General features: G+C 37.6%; 1 long non-coding RNA gene and 1 pseudogene across 2 annotated transcripts in view; both read left to right on the top strand.

The window, feature by feature from the left end:
• The window catches only part of LOC125164564 (uncharacterized), a 54620-nt gene extending 38159 nt beyond the window's left edge, over positions 1-16461 (top strand). For both annotated transcript variants that reach the window (XR_007151807.1, XR_007151808.1), the window contains exons 2-3: positions 13687-13781; positions 16414-16461. This is a non-coding gene — a long non-coding RNA (uncharacterized LOC125164564). The remainder of the gene's footprint in view (positions 1-13686; positions 13782-16413) is intronic.
• Positions 162-27797, top strand: LOC125164563 (heterogeneous nuclear ribonucleoprotein A1-like; annotated as a pseudogene).

Here is a 27797-nt window from a genome sequence, read left to right as displayed (position 1 = left end):
TGCCTGTGGACACCACTGAGTAATAAGCATCATTAAAGCCTCCCCTCCCACCACGTCTAAGTCAGAGTCTCCCAAAGAGCCTGAACAGTTGTGGAAGCTTTTCATCGGAGGTTTGAGCTTTGAAACAACTGATGAGAGTCTGAGGAGCCATTTTGAACAATGGGGAACGCTTAAGGACTGTGTGGTGATGAGAGATTTGAACACCAAGCGCTCCAGAGGCTTTGGATTTGTCACCTATGCCACTGTGGAAGAGGTGGATGTAGCCATGAATGCCAGGCCACACAAGGTGGATGGAAGAGTTGTAGAACCAAAGAGTGCTGTCTCAAGAGAAGATTCTCAAAGACCTGGTGCCCACTTAACCGTGAAAAAGATTTTTGTAGGTGGCATTAAAGAAGACACTGAAGAATGTCATCTAAGAGATTTTTTTGAATAGTATGGGAAAATTGAAGTGACTGAAATCATGACTGACCGAGGCAGTGGCAAAAAGAGAGGCTTTGGTTTTGTAACATTTGACAACCACAACTCTGTAGACAAGATTGTCATTCAAAAATACCATACTGTGAATGGCCCCAACTGTGAAGTAAGGAAAGCTTTATCTAAGCAGAGATGGCTAGTGCTTCCTCCAGCCAAAGAGGTCAAACTTTGGTAGTGGTCGTGGAGGTGGTTTTGGTGGGAATGACAACTTTGGCTGTGGAGGAAACTTCAGTGCCACTGTTGGTGGCAGTCAAGGTGGTGGTGGATATGGTGGCAGTGGGGATGGCTATGATGGATTTGGTAACAATGGGAGCAACTTTGGAGGTGGTGGAAGCTATAATGATTTTGGCAATTACAAAAATCAATCTTCAAATTTTGGACCCATGAAAAGAGGAAATTTTGGAAGCAGAAGCTCTGGCCCCTATGGTGGCAGATGCCAATATTTTGCCAAACCACGAAACTAAGATGGCTATGGCAGTTCCAACAGCAGCAGTAGCTATGGCAGTGGCAGAAGGTTTTAATTACTGCCAGGAAACAAAGCTTAGCAGGAAAGGAGAGCCAGAGAAGTGACAGGAAAGCTATAGGTTACAACAGGTTTGTGAACTCAGCCAAGCACAGTGGTGGCAGGGCCTAGCTGCTACAAAGAAGACATGTTTTAGACAATACTCATGTGTATGGGCAAAAACCTTGAGGACTGTATTTGTGACTAATTGTATAACAGGTTATTTTCATTTCTGTTTTGTGGAAACTGTAAAGCATTCCAACAAAGGGTTTTAATGTAGTTTTTGTTTGTTTGTTTGTTTGTTTGTTTTTTGCACCCATGCTGTTGATTGCTAAATGTAATAATCTGATCATGATGCTGGATAAATGTGTCTTTAAAAAAAAAATGCACCTGGGCCATAGATGAAAGAGATTTATTGATTAATTTTAGGGTGTGTGCCAGAGGGGCAGGGATCTGGAGGAACTTTCTCTGGGAATGTAAGCACAGGTGGGCTTGCCTTCTTTCAGCCTAGGTCATTCAGTTCTGACATTATCTACCTTGCTAACACTGCTTGCCCTGACCCAGCAGTCCCATGTAGATTTGTTCCACCCAATCTGCTGACCCCTACAGGCACCCCTCCAAAGAGGCTACCACCTGCCACATCTGGTGGGCAACCTCAGCTGGGACTGGTGCCCCTCAAGTGACTCTTGTCCTGGAAAGGGTAGGCCAGCCTAGCCTACCAGCACACCCACAGCATCTACTGGGCTTCACAGCCAGCCACACCTGGGGTTAACCCCACTGACCATTATACCAGCAGCAGTTGCAACTGGGCCTCTCAGCTTGCCATTCTGGGGCTCATACTTACCCACCAGTGCACCTGTAGTAGTTGCAGCTGGACATTGCATCCAGCCAGCCCAAAGGCCTGTCCCACCCACCATCACACCCACAGCAGTTGCAGCTCAATCACAACAGGAGGCCACAAACAGCTCACACAAGGCAAACCCCTAGGGCACCTAGTTCTGGTAATAAGGAATATTGCATTTCTGGGCCCACAGAATGCCATCTACATAAGATCATAACCTCTAAGACCAAGAGATGGAGCTGACCTACCTAATATTTAGAAAAAAAACAGGCAGTCAGACAACATAAGGAGACAGAGGAATTCCAAACAAAAGAATATGAGAAAAACTCAAAAAAAAGAATGAAATGAAACAGAGATAAGCAATCTACCTGCTAAAGAGTTCAAAGTAATGGTCATAAAGATGTTCATCAAATTTTGGAAAGAGTAAATGAAGTGAGAACTTCAACAACGAGATAGAAAATATAAAAAGAACCCAAAAGAGTTAAAGAATACAAGGACTACAATGAAAAATACACTAGAGGGAATCAACAGAAGATTAGAGGATGTAAAAAGATGGATCAATGATCTGAAAGAAGGGCAGTGGAAAACATCCACTGATAAACAAAAAGAAAAAAATGAGGAGAGGTTAAGGGCCTCTAAGACATAAGTGATACTAACATTTGCATTATAAGGGTCCCAGAAGGTGAAGAGAGAAAGAGCAGAAAACTTATTTGAACAAATAGCTGGAAACTTTCCAAACTTGGGGAAGGAAACATACATCCTAGTCCAGAAAGTGAGAGATCCACAAACAAGATGAACCCAAAGGGATCTACACAAAGACACATAATTAAAATGTCAAAAATTAAAGATAATCTTAAAAGCAGCAAGAGAAAAGACACTAGATACCTACAAGATACACCCATAAAACTATCAGCTGATTTTTCAGCATTTTTCATGTCAGTCCAAAAGAGAGTGGCATAATATATTTAAAGTGCCAAAAGGAAAAAAACAAACCTACAGCTGAGAATACTGTACCCAGAAATGTTATTATGAATGAAGGAGAGATTAATTCCCTCGACAAACAAAAATTAAAGGAATTCATCACCACTAAACTGGCATTACAAGAAATGTTTAAGGGACTTCTTCAAGCAGAAAAGGTCATAACTACAGGTAAAGCAAACCTAAAGGTAGTAAATTAATCACTTATGCCTAGTATAAAGGTTAAAAAAACAAGTAGTAAAATCAACTATATCAACAATAAATATTAAGGGACAAAAAAATAAAAAGATGTAAAATATGACATTAAATACATAAAATGTGGGTGCAGGGGAGTAAAATGTAGTGCTTTTAAAATGTGTTTGAACTTAAGAAACCCTTAACTTAATGTAGATTGGTGTATAGTTAGGGGATATATATAAACCTCATGGTAACCACAAACCAAAAACCTGTTACAGATGCACAAAAAATGACAAAGGAATCCAAACATAACAATAAAGAAAATTGTCAAATCTCAAGGGAAGAAGGCAAAAGAAGGAGGGCACAGAGAAGTGCAAAAAACAGCTAGAAAACAAACAAAATGGCAATAAGTACATAACTACCAATAATTACTGTAAATGTAAAAAGACTACATTCCAATCAAAAGACATAGGTGATTGAATGGATAAAAAAATAAGACCCATTTATATGATGCCTACAAAACACTCACTTCAGATTTAAAGATATAGACAGACTGAAAGTGAAAGGATGGACAAAGATATCCTATGCAAATGGAAACAAACATAAAGCTGGAGTAGCAATACTTATATCAGACAAAATAGACTTAGAAAAGACTGTAATGAGAGACAAAGAAGGGCATATATAATGATAAAGGGGCCAATTCCACAAGGAGATATAACAATTGAAAATATATATGCACCAAACATAGGAGGGCCTAAATATATAAAGCATATATTAATAAATATAAAGGAAGAAATTTACAGTTATACAATAGTTGGGACTTTAACACCCTATTTACATCAATGAATAGATCAATAAAGAAACAGTGACTTTGAACACACTAGACTAGGTGGTCTTAACAGATATGTATAGAACATTATATCCAAAAATAACAAAATATTCAAGTACAAATTGAACATTCTCCAGGTTATATCACATGTCATAATAAACTTAAGAAGATTGAAATCATATCAAGAAACTCTTTTGACCACAACAGTATAAAACCAGAAATCAATCACAACAAGAAAAGTGGAAAAAACACAAACAAATGGAAGATAAATAACATGCTACTAAACAATGGGTCAATGAAGAAATCAAAGAGGAAATTTAAAAATACCTTGAGACAAATGAAAATGGAAACACAATGATCCAAAATTTAGGGGATGCAGCAAAAACTTTTATTATTATTATTATTATTATTATTATTATTTAAGAATGAGAGAGACAGAACAAGCAAGAGAGGGACAGAGAGGGAGACAGAATCTCAGGCAGACTCCATGCTGTTAGCACAGAGCCAGACATGGGGCTTGAACTCACAAGCCAGGAGATCATGACCTGAACCAAAATCCAGAGTCAGACACTTAACTGACTGAGCCACCTAGGTGCCCCTCTTTCTAAGAGGAAAGTTTATAATGATACAGGCTTACCTCAAGAAGTAAGTAAATCTCAGTCTAACCTTACAACCAAAGGAACTATAAAAAGAAGAACAAACAAAGCCCAAAGAATGAAGTAAGGAAACAATAAAGATCAGAGTGGAAATAAGTGAAATAGAGACAGACAGAAAGACAGAAGAAAGAAAAAAAGAGATCTATACACTAAGAGCTGTTGTTTGAAAAGATAAATAAAATTGATAAACTTTTAACCAGACTCATTGAAAAAAAAAAAAGAGTGAGGATTTAAAAGAATAAAATCAGCAATTAAAGAAGGGAAGTTACAACCAACACCACAGAAATACAAAGGTTTACAGGAGACAACTACAAATATATATATATATATATATATATATATATATATATATACACACACACATATATATATATATATATGCCAACAAATTGGACAACCTAGAAAAAATAATAAATTCCTAAGAATATACAGCTTCTGGGCAATGCACCCCAATATATATGGTAGCACTATCAACAATAGCCAAAATATGGAAAGAGCCCAAATGTCCATCGATGGATGAATAAAGAAGATGTAGTATATATATACAATGGAGTATTACTTGGCAATCAAAAAGAATGAAATCTTGCCATTTGTAATTACCCAATAGAGGGTATTATGCCAAGTGAAATTAGTCAGAGAAAGACAAATATCATATGACTTCACTCATATGAGGACTCTAAGACACAGAACAGATGAACACAAGGGAAGGAAAGCAAAAATATATATATAAAAACAAGGAGGGGGACAAAACATGAGACTCTTAAATATGGAGAACAAACAGAGGATTACTGGAGGGGATGTGGGAGTGGGGATGGGCTAAATGGGTAAGGAGCATTAAGGAATCTACTCCTGAAATCATTGTTGCATTATGCCAACTAACTTGGATGTAAATTAAAGAATAAATTAAAAAAAATAAACATTAAAATGTTTTTAAAAAAAGAAAAAAAGAAACTCCTGAATTTTGTGCACAGAATAATTGGAGGGTTGGGAAAGGCCAAAATGTCAGACAAAGAGAGACATGATTGAGCAAAGTGTTATGTTATACTGATGAAATATTATGCAGGTATTAAAATGATAATCATGAAAACTAAAATTAAAAAAAAGAATATACAGCTTCTAAGACTAAATCAGGAAGAAATGTAAAATGTGAAAAGACTGATTAGTAGTAATAAAATTGAATAAATAATTTAAAATACTCCCAATAAACCAAATTCCAGGACTGGATAGCTTCACAGATGAATCCTACCAAATATTTTTTTTTTTTTTTCAACGTTTATTTATTTTTGGGACAGAGAGAGACAGAGCATGAACGGGGGAGGGGCAGAGAGAGAGGGAGACACAGAATCGGAAACAGGCTCCAGGCTCTGAGCCATCAGCCCAGAGCCTGACGCGGGGCTCGAACTCACGGACCGCGAGATCGTGACCTGGCTGAAGTCGGACGCTTAACCGACTGCGCCACCCAGGCGCCCCTAATCCTACCAAATATTTAAAGAAAAGTTAACACCTATCATTCTCAACTGTACCAAAAAATTGAAGAGTAAGGAAAGCCTCCAAATTCATTTTACAAGGTCAGCATGACCTTGATATCAAAACCAGATAAAGACACTGCAAAAGAAAATAATGCAAGCCAATGTCACTGATGAACAGAGATGCAAAACTCCTCAGCAAAATATTAGCATATTGAATTCAACAATGTATAAAATGGATTATTTACCATGATCAAATGGGATTTATTCCAGGGATGCAGTAATAGTTCAATATGTACAAATCTATCAGTGTGATTATACTATATTAACAAAAATAATCATTATATAATCATCTCATCAGGTGCAGAAAAAGCATTTGACACAATACAACCTTCATTCATAATAGAAACTCTCAGCAAAGTGGGTATAGATGGAACATACCTTAACATAATAAAGGCCATATATGACAAACTCACAACTAACATCATACTCAATGGTAAAAAGCTAAAAGTTTTACCTCTAAGATCAGAAACAAGAAAAGGATACCCATTCTCAACACTCTTATTCAACAACATACTGGAAGTTCTAGTCACATCAATCAGACAAGAAATAGATATAAAGTAGCCAAATTTTTAAGGAAATTGTAAAACTGTCATGATTTGCAGATTACATGATACTATATAGGAAACCCTAAAGATTCCAGCAAAAAACTATTAGAAATGATAAATGAATTCAGTAAAGTTGCAGGATACAAAATATACAGAAATATGTTGCATTTCTATAGAATAACAAAGTACCACAAAGAGAAACTAAGAAAACAATCCCATCTACAATTGCGTCAAAAAGAAGAAAACACCTAAGAATAAATTTAACCAAAGAGGTGAAAGACCAGTACTCTGAAAACTACAAGACATTAATGAAAGAAATTGAAGATGATACAAATGAATGGAATGATATATCACCCTCATGGATTGGAAAAATTAATATTGTTAAAATTACCATCCTACCCAAGGCAATTTACATATTAAATCTGGTCTCTACCAAAATACCAATGGCATTTTTCACAGAGCTAGAACAAATAATCCTAAAATTTGTATGGAACCACAAAAGACCTTGAATAGCCAAAGCAATCTTGAGGAAGAAGAACCAAACTGGAGGTATCACGATTCCAGGTTTCAAACTTTACTACAAAGCTATAGTAATCAAAACAGTCTGATATTAGAACAAAAATAGACACAGATCTATTCAAACAGAATAGAGAGCCCAGAATTAAACTCACACTTATATTATCAACTAATCTATGAAAAAGGAGGTAAGAATATATAATGGAGAAAAGAGTCTCTTCAACAAATGGTGTTGGGAAAACTGGACAGTTACCTGAAATAGAATGAAACTAGACAGCTTTTTTATACCACATACAAAAACAAACTCAATATGGATTAAATACCTGAACATAAGACCTGAAACCATAAAACTCCTAAAAGAAAAGATAATCCTGGACATGAGTCTTGGCAATAATTTTTGGATATCTCTTTTCAGGCAAGGGCAACAAAAGAAAAATGAACAATTAAGACCACATCATAGCTTTTGCACATTGAAGGAAATCATTTACAAAATGAAAGGCAACCTACTGAATGAGAGAAGATATTTGCAAATGATAGGACCAAGGCATATAAGAACTCATACAACTTAACACCAAAAAACCCTCAACAATATGATTGATAGATTGATTGATATTTTCAACATTTATTTATTTTTGAGAGAGCGAGAGACAAAGTGTGAGCAGGGGAAGGGGAAGAGAGAGAGGGAGACACAGAATCTGAAGCAAGCTCCAGGCTCTGAGCTGTCAGCACAGAGCCCGATGCGGGACTTGAACTCAAACTGTGAGATCATGACCTGAGCTGAAGTTGGATGCTTAACTGACTGAGCCACCCAGGTGCCCCACAACAATATGATTTAAAGTGAGCAGAGAACCTGGGACACCTGGGTGTCTCAGTCAGTTGAACGTCTGACTCTTGATATCAGTTTAGTTCATGATCTTCCAGCTGTAGGATTGAGCCCTGTGGCATGGAGCCTGCTTGCGATTCTCTCACTCTTTCTATCTCTGCCCCTCAACCACTTGCGATTTCTATCTCTTTCAAAATAAATAAACATTAAAATAAATGAACAGAGCAATCCCTATAAAAATAACGTCAGCATTTTTCACAAAGCTAAAACAAACAATTCTAAAATTTGTATGGAACCAGAAAAGACTCTGAATAGCTAAAGTAATGTTGAAAAAGAAAACCAAAACTGGAGGCATTATAATTCTGGACTTTAGGCTGTATTACAAAGCTATAATCATCAAGACAGTATAGTACTGGCACAAAAACAAACACATTGATCAATGGAACAGAAGAGAGAACCCAGAAATGGACCCACAGACATATGGCCAACTAATCCTTGACAAAGCAGGAAAGAATATCCAATGGAAAAAAGATAATCTCTTCAGCAAATGGTGTTGGAAAAAACTGGACCACTTTCTTATACTATACATAAAAACAAACTCAAAATGGATAAGACCTACATGTAAGAGAGGAAGTCATCAAATTCGTAGAGGAGAGAACAGGCAAGGACTTCTTTGACCTCAGCCTCAGCAACTTCTTACTTGACATGTCTCTGGAAGTGAGGAAAACAAAAGCAAAAATAAACTATTAGGACTTTTTCAAGCTACAAATCTTCTGCACAACAAAGGAAACAATCAACAAAGCTAAAAGGCAAATGATGGAATGGGAGAAAATATTTGCAAATGACATATCAGATAAAGGGTTAGTATCCAAAATCTATGAAGAACTTATCAAACTCAACACTCAAGAAACAAATAATCCAGTGAAGAAATGGGCAAAAGACATGAATAGACACATTTCCAAAGAAAACATCCAGATGGCTGACACATGAAAAAATTGCTCAACATCACTCATCATCAGGAAAATACAAATCAAAACCACAATGAAATTCCACATCATACCTGTCAGAATGGCTAAAATGAACAACTCAGGCAACAACAGATGTTGGTGAGGATGTGGAGAAAGAGGAACACTTTTGCACTGCTGTTGGGAATGCAAACTGCTGTAGCCACTCTGGAAAACAGTATGGAGGTTCCCCAAAAAATTAAAATAGAACTACCCTATGACCAAGCAATTGCACTTTTAGGTATCAGCCAAAGGATACAAAAATGCTGATTTGAAAGGGCACATGCACCCCAATGTTTATAGCACCACTATAGACAATAGCCAAAGTATGGAAAGAGCCCAAATGTCCATTGACTGATGAATGGATAAAGATGTGGTGTGTGTGTGTGTGTGTGTGTGTGTGTGTGTGTGTGTACATATATGTGTGTATATATATATGTGTGTGTATATATATACGTATATATACATATATATGTGTGTGTATATATACGTATATATTTGTGTGTGTGTATATATATATACATATATATATACGTGTATATATATATGTGTGTGTATATATATATATACATATATATACGTATATATATATACATATATATACGTGTATATATATGTGTATATATACACACACGTATATATGTGTGTGTATATATATATACGCATATATATGTGTGTATATATACATATATATGTGTATATATGTATATATATGTATTATATATATGTGTATATGTATATGTATATATGTATTTTATATATATACATACACATATATATACACGTATATATGTATATATATACATATATATGTGTGTATATATATGTATATATATACATATACACATATGTGTGTATATACATATATATATATATACACATACACATACATACACACATACATACAATGGACTATTACTCAGTGATCAAAAAGAATAAAATCTTGACATTTGCAACAATGTGGATGGAACTAGAGTGTATTATGCTAAGCCAAATAAATCAGAGAAAGGCAAATATCATATAATTTTACTCATGTGGAATTTAAGAAACAAAACATATAAACAGGGGAAGGGAAATAAAAATAAGATAAAAAAAAGAGGGAAACAAACCATAAGAGACTCTTAACTACAGAGAACAAACTGAGGGTTGCTGGTGGGGTGTTGGATAGGGGGATGGGCTAAGTGGGTAATGGGCATTAAGAAGGGTACTTGTTGGGATGAGCACTAGGTGTTTTATATAAGTGATAAATCACTAAATTCTATTCCTGCAATCATTATTACACTATATGTTAACTAACTTGGATTTAAATGAATGAATGAATGAATAAATAAATAAATAATAAAAATTAAAAATTAAAAATTAAAATTAAAAAAATGAGCAGAGAACCTGAATAGACATTTTTCCAAAGAAGACATACATATGGCAATCGGACACATGAAAAGATACTCAGCATCACTAATCATCAGGTAAATGCAATCCACAACTACAGTGAGACATCATCTCACATATGTCAGAATGGCTAGTATTAAAAAGACAAGAGGGGCGCCTGGGTGGCTCAGTCCGTTAAGCGTCCGACTTCAACTCAGGTGACGATCTTGCGGTCCGTGAGTTCGAGCCCCGTGTTGGGCTCTGGGCTGATGGCTCAGAGCCTGGAGCCTGCTTTGGATTCTGTGTCTCCCTCTCTCTCTGCCCCTCCCCCGTTCATGCTCTGTTTCTCTCTGTCTCAAAAATAAATAAACGTTAAAAAAATTTAAAAATAAAATAAAATAAAAAGACAAGAAAAAGAAGACAAGAATTAACAACTGTTGCCAAGGATCTGGTATAAAGGAAACCCTTGTAAACTATTGGTGGGAATTTAAATTGGTGAAGCCACTGTGGAAAACAGTGTGGAGTTCCTCAAAAAATTAATAGAACTACCAACAATCCAGCAATTCCACTTCTGGGTATTTACCTAAAGAAAATAAAAAAAAAAAAAACTAACTTGAAAAAATAGATTCACCCTTATGTTTATTGAAGCATTATTTACAATAGCTAAAATATGGAAGCAACCTAAATGTCCATTGGTATATGAATGAATAAAGAATTGCGGTATGTAGGGGCACCTGGGTGGCTCAGTTGGTTGAGTGTCTGACTTTGGCTCAGGTCATGATCTTGTGGCTCTGGAGTTTAAGCTCTGTGTCTGGCTATGTGCTGGGAGCTCAGAGGCTAGAGCCTGCTTCAGATTCTGTCTTCATCTCTCTCTGCCCCTCCCCTCCCTGCACTCTCTCTCTTTCTCAAATATAAATAAATATTAAAAATTATAAAAAAGAATCACAGCATATATATGACAATAGAATATTATTCAACCATAAAAAAGTATGAAATCTTGCCAATTGCAACAACATGTATGGACATAGAAGATATTATTCTGAATGAAATAAGTCAGAGTAAGAGAAATACTGTATGATTCCACTTCTAGGTAGTATCTAAAAAAAAAACCAAACAAACGATATAAAACATAAGGAGACTCATAAATTCAGAGAACAACCCAGTGGTTTCCAGAAAGGAGGGGGTAAGAAAGAGGGGCCAAATAGGTGAAGGAAATTAAGAGGTACAAATTTCCAGTTACAAAATAAAAAATATCACAGGAATGTAATACATTGCATAGGGAGTATAGTCAATAATATCATTTTTCATGGTGACAGATGGCGGTTACCCTTACCATGGTAAGCATTTTGTCATGTCAAATCACTATGTTGAACACCTGAAACTAATATAATATTGTAGGTCAATTACACTTCAATTTTAAAAAGTGAAAATAAAAGACCCATATCTTCTGCAAATGAAAGGCAGAAACGGCAGAACAGGGTCAGGGCTAGGGTGAAGCAAATGAAGCAGCTAGGGCACCAAATTTTAGGAGACACTTTAACTTGTGGTTCTGTTAGTACAAGGTCAATGCTTGTAAGATCCTGAGAACAAGAACCTCCTTAAATTTTGTGCCCTAGCTGTTTCATTTGCCTCACTCTAGTGTTGAACCTACACCTGAAGACCAGGTAAAGGAGTTAACTTTAACAGAGGCATAACTTCAGAGAAGACTGGATTTCCAGTCTGGTCAAAAATCCCACACCAAAGTTCTGGCCCTATTGGAAGGAGTAATCCCTTGAGATTTGGAATAGTGATATCTGGGGAGATGGACTTAAGAAACTTGAAATCTCCTGATCTTCTGAGCTCTCTGAGTTTGCAGAAGTTGTTTGCACTTTTTGTTGGAAGAGCTCCCTCTCTTCCTTGAAGACTATGCAGAAGCTTCAAATGAGACTCATGCCTGTTAAGACATGCGCCTTCCTCAGCATCTGTACCTCAATCTCCTATCCAGTAGCCTGTAATTAGTGTCAAAACTTAGCAGAAACTTCCTAAGTGCTACATCTGCTAGGGTAGGTGAGATATGTCAAAGGGGTTGCAGGACCTGGCTAATAAGCAGTCAGGAACCAGGAAAGCATGCCTGGGAATGGACCCTGAGGGTGCTGGGCCTGCTGGGGGAGAAATATGAATCCAGATAAGAGGGAGTTTGTCATAAAGAGGGCACATTCCTTTGAGACAGGAGTTAAGTCCCTGGGAAGGACCCTAAGTGACAATTCTGGGGTGGCTTTTAGAAGCTTAGTAATAGTGATGGTCCACATAAAATGAAGCAGAGATGCCAGAACTGCCCAGACAATTGAGGAGGGAATCATGCTAAAATGGATGCACTGTGTTAAGACTTGACCACTGTCTACTTTATGAGAGCTAATCATGGTCCTCGGACACTGTTTAACAAGGTGTTCAAGAAAGTTCTGGTGAGAGGGCACGAGCATTGTTGAAAAGCTATCCTCTTTGAGCTGGAACTGCTAGTAAGGGAAGCTGTTGTGGAACTGGGCTTCCTGGAAGCAATGGGGATGATGGTATCCCAGAAGAGCAGAAGCTAAAGGGTTACATTTAACCCTCTGAACAAGGTGGGCATAATGATGATAATGGGCAAAAAGGTTAGATGATCACCAGGGAAGCCTGACCCACAGTCATTTATGGAAGTTGTTCATATAAAATGTCATTCCTAGAACAGCCTACGAGTATAATTCATAATACAGATAACATAAAGTGATCAAGAATGCAAAACATGAGCAAAACGTATGATATCAGTTGCCCCAGTGGGAAATTATGATCTCTTGCTATCATTTTCATGATTTAATATTCTGGGACCACTTATACCCTGGTTTAGTAGTTAAGTTTGTTACCCCAAATAATACTTTTTCTTCCAAGTAGGACAGTGGTTTCATTTCTTGTGTCAGGGATATACACTTGCTCCCAGAAGAACGCTTTCATGTTTGGATGTGTCCACATACCTATCACCATATTTACATAAATCCACTAAAGTCTTTTTCTGGTTGCCTGGGTATTACCAATCAACTTTTCTTCACAGACTTTCCAAATATGTGAAACTAGTTCTGATCTCCCACTAGTTTGGAAGCATGTTTATTTCCTTGCTGTTCTCCCATAAGTTTTGGGGCAGATAGACAATACTCAGAGTGATATGCAGTAGAAACAAAGGTTCTGTTAATGTAATTTTCAATGTTTAGTGATTTAAACAAGATTTCTTTTAGAAATATTTGATCTGACTCATTGCATCTCCTTTTTGATGCTTATCACATTTTTTTTTGATGAGGATATACCCCCTTTGTTGGCAAAGAGGTGGCAATGATTGAGGCAGAAGTTCAACTGTACAACTTGCATTTCACGGACCATCAACTGGGCATGCTTGTATAATCCAAAATTTAAGGTCATTTCCTTTATTTTTCTTACCAGAAAGTGAATTAGGCTTCCTGCTAACGGGTACCTCCAAGAGTCCCATTCCTGCTGGCAGACAGAAGGCATCCAGGGCCTGATTCAGCACATTTGTGGTAAGAACTTTGAACCAAATTAAGAGTCTCCTTTTGAAATGGGGGCCAGAGGGGACTTCCAAATGCCTTCCTTGAAGTTGCTCAGTGTCCTCAGCTAATTATACCGTCCTCCCAAATATGTAAAAGAGGAACTAGGTTCATGCAAAAAGAGTGGGATTCCCCTTTTGGCTCACAGTGGATTTTAAGACCTTTATTCTAAACATAATATTCATTCTTCTCCAATTCTGCTGCTTTAATCCTTCCTGCCTCTTTCCTCTTTTAAAATAAGGCATGATTGCATGGGCCCATCCCTGTCCAGTGATTAGATCATTCACTAACCATCTTGGTGTGTACAGTGTCTATCATCCATGTCCCCACTGCTTCAGGTGCTACAAGGGAGCTAAGATGGCAGGGGATGAGATAAGAGCATCCTGAGGAGTTTTTCTATGTGGCTCTATAGCGCTTGTTTGAACTGAATACTCTCAGAGAGGACCATATTTCTGGCTAGTAGACTAGTCAGAGAATTGCAGAATGTTCTGTTGGCCTGGACTGTTCAATAGTTCAAGCTCTGTCTTCCCAAACTGTCGCATCATTTAAGCAAAGACCCTATATTCTTGACTATAAATTTAACGTAAGAAATGGGGGTGGCTTTATCCTGAGGGGGCTCAAGGGGCTTGCTTGATGAAACCCAATTATCTCCTAGCAGAGCTCAAACTTGCAAGCAGATTTCCTGCAAGTTTCTTTCTTGCAGATTGCAAGCCTGTTTGTGTTTGGATGTTCCTGTAGTGGCCCTGCTGACCTCTAGATCAAACAGATGTACACCCAAACAAAAAGTCCCTGAGTACTTATTTCTAGGACATCACCCTCCCAAAACAGCCTTCCGAGCATAGTGGGTTCAGGCACATTGAGTAAGGGCTTTTCTACTCCTTTTCTCCACCCCCAAAGTCCAGTCTTTGGGGCAGAATTCTCTATACCCAAAGTAACAGGCTGCTCTGTGAGGTCTTTAGACTTTTGACCAAGGTTTTGTGCTTCCATAAATCCTGCAAAGAGGTCTGCCTGATGATTAAGGAATATGCTTCTTATACAGGAAAGTTTCAGAGCTGATATCTATCCTGAATGAGACTGGCCCTGAACTTTTAGTACTCACTATCCATTTACATTTTCCCAGCACCCAAGGCATTTAGTTGCTATAGGAGTGACTATTAGCTAAGGGAAAAGACTTCCCCTCTCATCCATTATATGAACATTTCTCCTCCAATCTCTGGGTCAATACTGACAATTTGCATTGAGTTCATCTGTTTCCCACCAGTTATTATGCTAATTAAATTGATCCTCACAACCATGTGAAATTATAAGTCAAAAAGACCTTAATATCTCTGCCATTAGTTTCTTTATTAAAAAACATAAGTGTTGGGGGATGGGCTAAATGGGTGATGGACATTAAGGAGGGCACTTGTTGGGATGAGCACTGGGTGTTATATGTAAGTGATGAATCACTAAATTCTACTCCTGAAACCATTACTACACTATATTGTAACTACCTTGGACTTAAATAAAATTAAAAATAAAATAAAATTTTTGCAAAGAAAAAAAGTGCTTGCTCAACATAACAAGTTGTGCAGCTAGAATTCCAAGTCTGGCATATTACATTTCAAATTCAGGGTTCTTTCAACTGTTTTATGCTATCTTACCAGATCTAGAGGACCGCTTCCAAGGTGTTTATTTTTTTTGCTTTTAATTTAAAATTAAAAGATTTTTTCCCTATGGTATTTATTAAAAATACCTTCAAGATACAGGAGTGCTGATGCATAGGGGCACTTGTACCCCAATGTTTATAGCAGCACTCTCAACAATAGCCAAATTATGGAAAGAGCCTAAATGTCCATCAACTGACGAATGGATAAAGAAATTGTGGTTTATATACACGATGGAATACTACGTGGCAATGAGAAAGAATGAAATATGGCCTTTTGTAGCAACGTGAATGGAATTGGAGAGTGTTATGCTAAGTGAAATAAGTCATACAGAGAAAGACAGAAATATGTTTTCACTCTTATGTGGATCCTGAGAAACTTAACAGAAGTCCATGGGGGAAGGGAAGAAAAGAAAAACAGGTTAGAGAGGGAGAGAGCCAAAGCATAAGAGACTCTTAAAAACTGAGAACAAACTGAGGGTTGATGGGGGTGGGAGGGAGGGAAGGGTGGGTGATGGGTATTGAGGAGGGCACCTGTTGGGATGAACACTGGGTGTTGTATGGAAACCAATTTGACAATAAATTTCATATTAAAAAATACAAATTAAAAAAATAAAAAAAAAATACCTTCAAAATTATGGAGTCAGCTTGTGACCACTTCCAAAACACCATTTTCTGCCTTTAGCATATTTTGTGATCCTTGAGGTAAGATATACATATTCTTTTTCTGTGGTAACAGGACTTCCCAGTTATAGATCTTTGTTGGTGGTGGAAACCGTATCATCTCTGCTCTTGATGTTTGTGTTGTTCTTTCCTTCTTTCCAACCTCTCCTTTGCCTCTTTCACCCAAACATCTCTTCTATATAACATAGATGGCAAACTCTTGGGAGTTGGATTTGGCTTTCTGTGTTCTATTTCTCCTTCTTTTTTTAAAAAAAATGTTTTATTTTATTTTTTTAGAGAGACAGAGACAGAGTGCGAACAGGGGAGGGCAGAGAGAGAGGAAGACACAGAATCGGAAGCAGGCTCCAAACATTGAGCGCGTCTGCACAGAGTCCGATGCGGGGCCTGAACCCACGAACCGTGAGATCATGACCTGAGCCGAAGTTGGATGCTTAACCAACTGAGCTACCCAGGTGCCCCTTCTATTTCTCCTTCTAGGTTCACTCACTTGTACAAATTGAATGAAACATGAAATCTAATGTGAGGTTAGGACTAAAGTTCCACCTGGAGACCAGAACCATACCGAGTGAGTCATACCAGACCAAATATCTCTGGCTTCACACTATAATAGATACCTGGGATATCTTCATAGCACATAATAATCCCCTTTTTTCCTGAAACTGTCTCTTTTTCCATTTTAGGGGTGAGCTCCTGGAAGGCATACTTATGTTAGATAATTGTATCTCCGCAGCATTAGTTGAGGCTGTGTGAACCCCATTTGATCCAAGAAGCATCAATCAGATGCTCTCCAAGGACATGGAATTAAGTCAGCATGTTAGTGAGTGGATGGAAATGTAACTTGTAAGCCTAAGAAGTGTGGAATGGCTGTATTCCATCAATAGCCTTGGAGAGCAGAGAAAAATTATCTGAATACATAGAAACAGAGATGGGACAGTTCTGGCAGTTTACCAGACTTAGATTCTTGTCATTTTCTGAGGCCCAGCTGACTTTTTACCCTTAGAGTCTGTTCAATATCCCCCACCTTTCAAAAAAAAGTAGTCAAAATTGGTTTACTTACATTAGAAAGTCATAACTTACAAAGCTGGTTACATTTAACCATTAGCTTCCTCTTTATCTTGATTTCTCATTCTCTTGAATTTCTGCCAGGATCTGGAGTAGAAACCTTACAGGAAATTGATTTTTGCCCATGTGTTTATCCCAGTTTCCTTCCTGCCTCTTCTTTTACCCTGCAAGCCACATCTTCTTTTTGACATTATTTTTTCAACCACCTCCAGTGCCAACTGTAACTCCCATTTTTTGGTATAAACTTTCCTATATATTTCACAGCAAAATAGACTACCTCTATAGTTTCTTCCTCTAACTGAAATCTGGAAATAACTAATTTCTTGGTCACTCACTTGAGAAGAATCTGCCCATTATCCTAGAAGACCTTCAAATTTGTCATGGAACTCACTGGCAATGTCCTGGTTCTACCCCGTCCACAGACAGGATCTTCAGCCATTCTGATAGACTTATTCAGGTTCTTGTTATGTCTGTAATTATTGCTATCATCTTATGAAACCTCCTCCAAATTTTCAAATGTATACATATTCATTGAGGATTTGGGAACCTGGATATGGTCATACTCTTTGACTTGACTCCTATAATCTTTTTTTTTTTAATTTTTTTTTAGCGTTTATTTATTTTTGAGACAGAGAGAGAGACAGAGCATGAACGGGGGAGGGGCAGAGAGAGAGGGAGACACAGAATCGGAAGCAGGCTCCAGGCTCTGAGCCATCAGTCCAGAGCCCGACGTGGGGCTTGAACTCACGGACCGCGAGATCCTGACCTGAGCCGAAGTCGGACGCTTAACCGACTGAGCCACCCAGGCGCCCCATTGACTCCTATAACTTAAGTATATTCGTCATCCATGTCAATGTTCCATCCTCTATTTTAGTCTGTTTTTGACCATTCCCAAGGCCTTTAATACCACTTTGTGGAAAATATTGTTGGTTGTGTGCCCAGTGGGCACTCAGTTCCCTTATTGCTCCTTTTCTCAATTAAGTGAATATATCAGATACTCAGTTATGCAGTATCCTTGGCAACTAGCTATTGGTGGCTAAGGGACCCAGTTACGACCAAGGAGACATAAGAAAAAATTTGGGAAATGCTTTCTTAACTGATAAAAGAAGAAACGCCAGTGGAGGGACCTTGAACATACTTTTCTGCTTTTGGACTTTGTCATGTGAAGATGACTGAAGTCATCTCATAGCTCTGACAAATAGCTCTGACTGACACTGGAGGATGGTAGAAAATACCAAAAACCCTGTAGTTCTCAATGACATTTGGTTTGTTTGTTTTAATGTTTATTATTTATTTTTGAGAGAGAAACAGAGTCAGGGGGTGGGGAGAGGCAGAGAGAGAGGGAGACACAGAATCTGAATCAGTTCTCCAGACTCTGAGCTGTCAGCACAGAGTCCCACGCTGGGCTTGAACCCATGAACTGCAAGATCATGACCTGAGCTGAAGTTGGATGCTTAACCAACTGATCTACCAAGGTGCCCAAGGTACCAAGAATGACATTCTTAAGCTACCAAACAAAGTCTGCAACCAGCTATTTCAGGATTTTGTGTTACTTGGGAAAAGTACACTGCAAATATTTGTCACTTTTAGATCAGTGTCTCTGATACTTGTGGCTGAAAGCAACTTGACACACTACTAGGACACCAAGAAGCTTATTAGGAAATAAAGGAAAAGTAAGAGTCCTTGTCCTTGAGAAGTTTACTTTAGTGAGGAGGTGGTCATGCAAAGTAAAAGTACATTGTATTTGATAGACTAGTGGTGAACTAGACTGTTCAATTCTAAAAGGACAGAGTGTGTGTCTGTTTTGTTGTTGTTGTTGTTGTTGTTGTTGTTGTATCCATAAAGCTTACTGTGGCACCAAGAATATGGCAGATGCTTAATAAAACTGAAGAAAAGTTGGAAGAAAATGAAAAGTCAACTCGGTGTGCCTGTGTGTATAAGCATGCAAGAACTTTAGAAGGACCTTCAACTTTATAACTTATTTTGGGTAAGGGAAGATATACAATTGTGTTGAAATAAGAAAATCAATATTCTAGATTAAACCTCTTTAAGGAAGGTATGTGTATGAGTGATTGAGTGTGTGTATGTGTATGGAAGAAAAAGAGAGGGAGAGAGGCAGAGAGGCAGAAAGAGAAAGAGAAAGAAAGGGAGAGAGGGGACAGAGGGAGGGACAGACCAACCCTCTGACCATTTTCTCCTGAATGAAACTGGTTTTTCAGGTGTGATACAATTTTCCAGTTGGTAATTAGGCTTTATCATAAACTCATTACAATTTTAAATGTTAACAAACATGAATGTTTCTAATATAAAAGTTTGAATTGAATGAAAGTATCACATTTTAATGACAATTTCTATAAAATATTAAGCTAAATAAAATTAATACCACATATTCTTAGAGTCCCACATCTTAGGCAGATTTATATAGCAATGATTTCAGCATTTGATATACTTTATTGTTGTATACTTTTAGTGCTATTTGACTTCACTTATACTAATGTGTTGGATAAAAAGTTTAAAAAAGGAGAAAATAAGAATTAGTTATTATTCATATAAAATATTGAAGCACCATTCTTTTTGCCTAATTGTATGGGGAAAATATTTGTGTAGGGATAATATCTAACTGTTTAAAATTATATTATAGCCAGGGGCACCTGGGTGGCTGAGTGGGTTGGGTATCTAACTCTTGATTTCAGCTCAGGTGATGATCCCAAGGTCATGGGACTGAGCCCTGTGTCAGGCTCCATGCCGAGTCTGGAGCCTGCTTAAGATTCTCTCTCTCTCTGCCCCCTTTTCCCTGCTCACATGTGCTCCCTTGCTAAAAAATAAAATCTTAAAAAAAATTATAGCCATAAGTGGAACTGGAGTCTCAAATTCCAGTCTGAGTAATCATTCTCCTCGTTGCTCTCTAAACGCCAAAATTTTCACTATAGATACATATAGGTCATATGCTCTTTCAGCTCAGTGTGCCATGGAGCTCAAGTGTGGCACATTTATGAAAAGAAAACAGCATCAAAAACACCATAGTCTTACAGTAGAGGAGGTTAGAAATACAAATGTCAAAGTGCTAAGCTCCCAATGTAACAATTTCTTTAATTTTATAAGAAAAACAATTATATACAAGTATAGCGATGTATAGCAACTCTACATATATGCCTCTTTACTAACTATTTGCAAATTGCAAAGCACCATAAAACAGTGGTTAACTAGGATGCACTAAGGGTTTATGACACAGGCACCAGAAGTCTCTGCTACTGGATTTTTTTTGTTGTTGTTCTGGTTTATGCTGGGCTCTGAAGATATCTATTACCTTGTTGGTCTCAGGATTCCCTTACATTCATACAAATTATTGAGGACTCCAAATAACTTTTTTTTTAATGTGGATTGTATCTACTGGTATTTCCTGTATTGAAATTGAAACTGTATCTGTTGATTAAGTGCAAACATTTGTGAAAGAAGGGCAGAGAAGGTTATACTTTCTTCCATTCAAATTTATCAAATTCCCAAAGGGTTTCCCTAATTGAAGTTTCTATTCTTAGTTTTCAGGAGGAAACCAATAGCGACTATATCTCAAAGAGAAGGACCCTATTACACACTGAAAAAGAACACTATGATTGTTTTCTCTCAAGCTACCACAATTAGGATTTGAAAAGTAGTACTTTTGGTGGTGCAATGGCTTTAACCAAGGTCTAAGTACCCAAAGGACTTGAACTATCCCTTCCCTAATACCATGCACTGGGTATTCTCTCCATTCCCATCTTGAAGAAATCCAGTGTTAAAAAGTTGATGGCCAAAATAAATTAATAAATAACTTGTATTTAGTTCAAACTTAAGGTGAACACAGAAAGTATAAATGCCCTAGAAAACAGAATCTGAGGCAAAGCTTACATACAAACATGTGGTTAGAGTGTGCAATCCTAGGGCAGTAAGAAAGAAAGGGAAGTGAAGCAGGGAAATAGTAAAAGAAACACAAGGTGATACATTACCAAGCAAACTATAACTTCATAAAAACACACAGGGTTTTGCTTGGACACAAGGGACATCTCTGAAAAGTCCATATGAAGGGTGCCAATGGGTCTTGGAAACCTCTGGTAGGTGATCAGGAGAAAGGATGTTGAATTTGTTAGCTCCCTTTCACCTTCTATATTTTTTAAATTAAATTTTTATTTAAAAACAAGTTAGTTAACAGTGTAATATTAATTTCAGGTGTAGAATTTAGTGATTCAACACTTACATGTAACACCCAGTGCTCACAAGTGCCCTCCTTAATACCCATCACCTATTTAACAGATCTCCCCACTCACTTCCCCTCTGGTAAGCATCAGTTTGCTCTATAGTTAAGAGTCTTGTTTCTTGGTTTTCCTCTCTCTCTCTCTCTCTCTCTCTCTCTCTCTCTCTCTCTCTCCAGTAAAAATGTTCCTATGGAACAATAACACCCACATCCACATGTGGGTTATGTTACTTGGCCACACCAGGAACTTGCTGCATAACCCAGATATTCCATGGGGCCTGCTTAAATCAAACCTTGCAGTGGAGCTGCTATAGCTGTGGCTATGATAGCTCCATGGAAGAGGATGTGTCCAGGAGAGGATGAGACAAGTGGTGGCATTTGGAGTTGAGGCTATCATGGCAGTGGCCATTGAACAAGGTTGAGAGTGAAGCTGAGCAAATCTGGAAAGATGCATAAACTGAGTCTGGCACACACACAAAGGAGATTTCATGTACATATCTGGAATTAGATTAGTTATTAGAATCACACAGGAACAGGCAGACCAGGATGAAGTGGTAACCTAACCAATATAATCATCTTTGCATCTCTCTTCAAAACTGCTGTACTTAATCCATTAGAAGACAACCTTGCTTATAAATGGTCTGAAGCCTGTTTGTTGCCAAATAAAAGAAAAGCTTGTCATCAGTTTCCTCTAGTTTATTTTTTTTTTTGAGTCCTGTGATAACTGGTACTATTTGGAACATTGTTGGGTTAAAAAAATTAAAATGTTGGGTTAAAAAAAAGTGGTTAAGAGATAATTCATTCCTTAGTTGGTGGTCCCTAGGGTACCTTTAGTTTGATGGATGATTCTTAATAGTGTTACATTGTGTAACTTAGAAATGGAGTTCAAAAATCCCCAAATGTCATAACACATCAGAATTTCAAGGCTTTTCCCATCTAGAGTCCAAAATATGGCACATAAAGCAGTGAGCTTTTTATGGATCTGGGATCCCAGGTAGCTGTGTGTTATCCTCACTGTAAATAGATAAAACTTGGGGGGAAAAGTTTGTTCTTTAAAATTCAGTGACATGAAAATTAGAAGTTTTTAAAAAATGTCAATCATCTGCCATTCCATTTCACTTTAGTGCATATCATCTTTAAAGATCTGGATTCTAAATATAGTTTAGCCCCACCATCTGTCACCCTACAGTTTTGAATAGCAAAGAAGAGAAATGTATGATCAAATGCCCATTCCCATGAGGATATTTTTATCAGAGCTTTTAGTGTGTGTCATTTATCTCATTCTATACAGCCACTGCCTCCACATTTCCTGTCCATGCACTGCTTAATCCAATCATGCCCCCCCCATGCTTCAAGAAGACATTTTATCAGATCAATTGTTCACCATGCATGAAAGCACATCATCTGGCATGTGTAAATGCCTAAAGAGCACTCTTCAGCATTTTATTGGCACAAAGCCTGCTACTCATGCACAGAGATGGCCAACAGGCCCTGAATCTACAAGAGGAAGAGAAACTATCCGAGCACATGAACATTCAACAGCTCCAAGTCTGGAGGCTTACACTAGCAAGGATTATCTCTGATGATTTTTGAGGTCCCAAGGAAAGACAGCCTGTCCCCACTATGCCAACCCCACTTCTACAGCATACTATTCCCTGAATAGGTAGCCTTGGTGACTGATTCCTAAAATCAGAGATGTCTTGTTTGAGGTAAGGGGTTGTCCTTTTCAAAGTGGAGGCTACTACGATTGCCTAGTGGGTTTATTAAGAATGGAACCTTTCATTCTCTTGTCAAAGTGCAAGTAGATGAAAAACCTAAATGCTCCTGGGAGAGACAGGGAAAGAGAAAATTAAGAGCAAGGAGAGTCAGCCCTGCTAGAGTGGGAAGTAGGATAAGGTTGCTCAGAGTTGTCACCCCTGTTTGGCGTTAGAAGGAGAGACGCCTGACCACCTTGCTCAGAATTATCCTGGGATGATTTATAAGACCGAGCATGGAAGCTAATACAGAACTACTCCAATTTTACCACTTCTTTCCCCCCATGAAATCCCTTTAATGCTTTCCACCAACTACAAAAGTCTCACTTCAAATACACACACAGTTTATGGTAAGCAACTATATGATGTTATAAGTAATAAGATAAATAATTAAAACCTCCAGTCATTTATTCTTGCTTAATAACTTTAACAATAATTTTGAACAGGATTACGCCCTCCTCTATTTGAGGATCATTCTTAGATAGGAGAGAGACGGTAAAAAATACCTAGCCTGCCTTTAGTTGCCCATGAACCACAGCCTATCTCATCCATGTCTATAGGATCTTGTCCAAGCTCAATAGTATCCCTACAAGGCCTTTGGGGTCTGAGCTCAGCAATTTATTCAACATCACTTCTAGTCATACTTCCATTCGTATTATTTGCTCCTGCTACACCAAAGGACCTTCTCTTTTCCCTAATATGCATTTCCTCTGACTAAAAACCTACTCCTTTTCCAGTCCCTTAATTTAGGAATATTTGACGTATTTTTACACTAATAAAGTGTTATTGGTTTTAGAAAACAATACTTTCCTGATAAGATCGTCTCTATAACCCCATCCTCACTTCTAGATACCCTTCTTTTGGGTTCTGCTCATATGTTTACTTCCCTTGTTAGTTCCTTGAGGTCTGAAACTGTCTTATTTTTTTCTGTATCCCCAATGTCTACCACACAGATAGATGTTCTTATTTGCTAATTAAGGAGATATAAACTTACATTGCATAAACATTTGTTTCTATAAGTTGTTCAGATTTCATTATCAAATACCTATTAAGCAACAAAATTTAAATGGCAGAGAGAAAACAATTGCATGCTCAGATTACTCCCACTTTTATTTTCTCCATTGTCTTTTCTTGGAATGACAATCTAGGTAATTGATTCCAGCCAAGTGAGTTGTTTGGATGTCCATGCTGCTTTAAATCAGAGGTCCACTCAGCTTTCTCTGTGCTTTGTAACTTAACAGCAATCTTATTGGTAACAAGAAATGGATTGTGACTTGATATGATTATAGTGAGCTATGTTTACTTCGTGTGTATACATTGGGCTGCTCAACTTGCTTAGACTCTGTTGCATGTCTGACAAGTTTTACATTATTTTCGCTTAGTGCCAAGTGAAGAATTACTTCTATATGAATGGAAAGGGAAAATATTTTAATTAAAAATAACTTTACCCAGGAGAAAGGATTCTAAGAACATAGCAGAGTAGGAAGAATCAGGAATCTGTCTCCCTACCTAGACAACAATTGCACTGACAGAATCTGTTTGATGTAACTATTTTTGGAACTCTGGAGTCTGTTGAAAGTTTGCAACTTCCAGGGGAAGACTTGAAAAGTAAATTGTGATTAATTATGTTCAATTTCAGCTCTTAGTACAGTAGCTGCTGCCCACCCCCTGCCCTCAGCCACATGGTAGACAGCTATGTAGGAGCCAAGATAAGCAAAGGAGATTTTGTCTAGTACACAGCTTGTAGGAGCTAGGATAAGCAAAGGGGATCTTGTCTTCCAAATATTAGGAAGCTGTGCTCTGACTTCTGATTGCTGCTTCTGATCACAGAGGTGCAGATAAAATTACTCCTTCTATATAATCACTTTAAATGTAAATGGATTAAACTTTCTAATCAGAAGACAGGGAATGGTGAATGGATAAAAACACATGACTTGACACTATCAACAATAGCAAAAGTATGGAAAGAGCCCAAATGTCCATCAATGGATGAATTGATAAAGAAGATGTGAGGTACACACACACACACACACACACACACACACACACACACAATGGGGTATTACTCGACAATCAAAAAGAATGAAATCTTGCCATTTGCAACTATGTGGATGGAACTAGAGGGTATTATGCTAAGTGAAATTAATCAGAGAAAGATAAATATCATATAACTTCATTCATATGAGGACTTTAAAACACAGAACAGATGAACACAAGGGAAGGGAAGCAAAAATAACATAAAACAGGGAAGGGGACAAAACATAAGAGACTCTTAAATATGGAGAACAAACAGAGGGTTACTGGAGGGGTTGTGGGAGGTGGAATGGGTTAAATGGGTAAGGGACATTAAGGAATCTACTCCTGAAATCATTGTTGCACTATACGCCAACTAACTTGGATGACAATTTAAAAAACAAAACACATGACTCGAGCATCTTTCCATGTGTCTGTTAGCCATCTGTATATTTTCTTTGAAAAAATGTCTATTCATGTCTTGTTCCCTTCTTTTAACTAGATTATTTGTTTTTTTTGTGTGAAATCATATGATATTTATCTTTCTCCAACTGACTGGTTTTGCTTAGCATGATACATTGTAGTTCCATCCACGTTGTTGCAAATGGCAAGATTTCATTCTTTTTGATCGCTGAGTATTATTAAAATATTGATGAACATTTGGGCTCTTTCCATAATTTAGCTATTATTGATAGTGCTGCTATAAACATTGGGGTGCATGTGCCCCTTCAAATCAGCATTTTTGTATCCTTTGGATAAAGATCTAGTGGTGCAATTGCTGACTCATAGGTAGCTCTGTTTTTAGTTTTTTGAGGAACCTCCAAACTGTTTTTACAGAGTGGCTACACCAGTTTGCATCCCACCAACAGTGTAAAAGCATTTCCCTTTCTCCGCATCCTCATCAACATCAGTTGTTGTCTGAGTTGTTCATTTTAGCCATTCTGAGAAGTGTGAGGTGATATCTCATTTTGGTTTTTATTTGTATTTGCCTCATGATGAGCGATGTTGAGCATCTTTTCATGTGTCTGTTAGCTATCTGGATATTTTCTTTGGAAAAGTGTCTATTCATGTTTTTTTGCCCATTTCTTCAGTGGATTATTTGTTTTTTGGGTGTTGAGTTTGAATAGTTCTTTATAGATTTTGGATACTAGCCCTTTATCTGATATGTCATTTGCAAATACCTTCTCCCATTCTGTCATTTTCCTTTTAGCTTTGTTGATGGTTTCTTTTGTTGTGCAGAAGTTTTTTTTATCTTGATGAGGTCTCAGTAGTTCATTTTTGTTTTTGTCTCCCTTGCCTCTGGAGACACGTCTAGTAAGAAGTTGCTAACGCTGAGGTCAAAGAGGTTGCTGCCTGTGTTGTCCTCTAGGATTTTAATGGTTTCCTGTCTTACCTGTAGGTCTTCCATCTATTTTGAGTATGGTGTAAAAAAAAAGTGGTCCTGGGTTATTCTTCTGCATGTCACTGCCTAGGTTTCCTAACACCATTTGCTGAAGAGATGGGTTTTTTTCCATTGGATATTTTTTCCTACTTTGTTGAAGATGAGTTAACCATATAGTTGTGGGTTCATTTCTGGGTTCTCTTCTATTCTATTGATCTATGTGTCTGTTTTTGTGCCAATACCATACTGTATTGATGTAATCATCAATCATCAATCAGCTTTGTAATATAGCTTGAAGTCCAGAATTGTGATGCCTCCAGCTTTTTTTGTTTTGTTTTGTTTTAAAGAAACAGAAACAACTGTCTGTATGCTATAAATATTTCTTCATTGATTTTACATATCACTTTGACAACTGTGCAATAAAACTGATTTGAGGATTTTTGACTGAATAATTTTTATGATTATATTTTCTCATCTATATTGTCCAAACGTGGTATTGATTTTTTTCATTATTTTTGTTTTCTATGTTTTCTTTTAAATGAATCCCTACATTTAAGAATTATATTCATTCATTAGTATGGCTACTATTTAAGATAGAAATAGTACTGAAGAGCATTGTTGGCTCAATTAGTACAGCGTGTGACTCTTGATCTTGGGGTCATGAGTTCAAGCCCCATGTTAGGAGTAGAGATTACTTAAAAGTAACATCTTTCAAAATAATAATAAAAGTTTAAAAATAAACAATACTGGGGCGCCTGGGTGGTGCAGTCGGTTAAGCGTCCGACTTCAGCCAGGTCACGATCTCGCGGTCCATGAGTTCGAGCCCCGCGGCAGGCTCTGGGCTGATGGCTCAGAGCCTGGAGCCTGTTTCCGATTCTGTGTCTCCCTCTCTCTCTGCCCCTCCCCCATTCATGCTCTGTCTCTCTCTGTCCCAAAAAATAAAAAAATAAAAAAATAAAAAAATAAAAAAATAAAAAAAAAGTTGAAAAAAAAATACTGCTGAGGATGTGGAGAAATTGGAACACTTGTACACTCTTGCTAAGAATATAAAATGGCACTGTCACTATAGAAAATCATATGGCAGTTCCTCAAAACATTAAAAGTAGAATTGTCATATAATTTAGTAATTCTGCTTCTGGGCATGTATACTGCAAACAATTGAAAGTAGCATCTCAGGGGCTTCTGTCAGTTGGGTGGCTCTGTCAGTTGAGCATCTGACTCT

The sequence above is a fragment of the Prionailurus viverrinus genome, chromosome B1 (assembly GCF_022837055.1).
Source record: "Prionailurus viverrinus isolate Anna chromosome B1, UM_Priviv_1.0, whole genome shotgun sequence".
Taxonomy (NCBI): Eukaryota; Metazoa; Chordata; class Mammalia; order Carnivora; family Felidae; genus Prionailurus; species Prionailurus viverrinus.
Note: the sequence above shows the minus strand (reverse complement) of the source record. Positions and strands in the feature narration are given on the sequence as shown.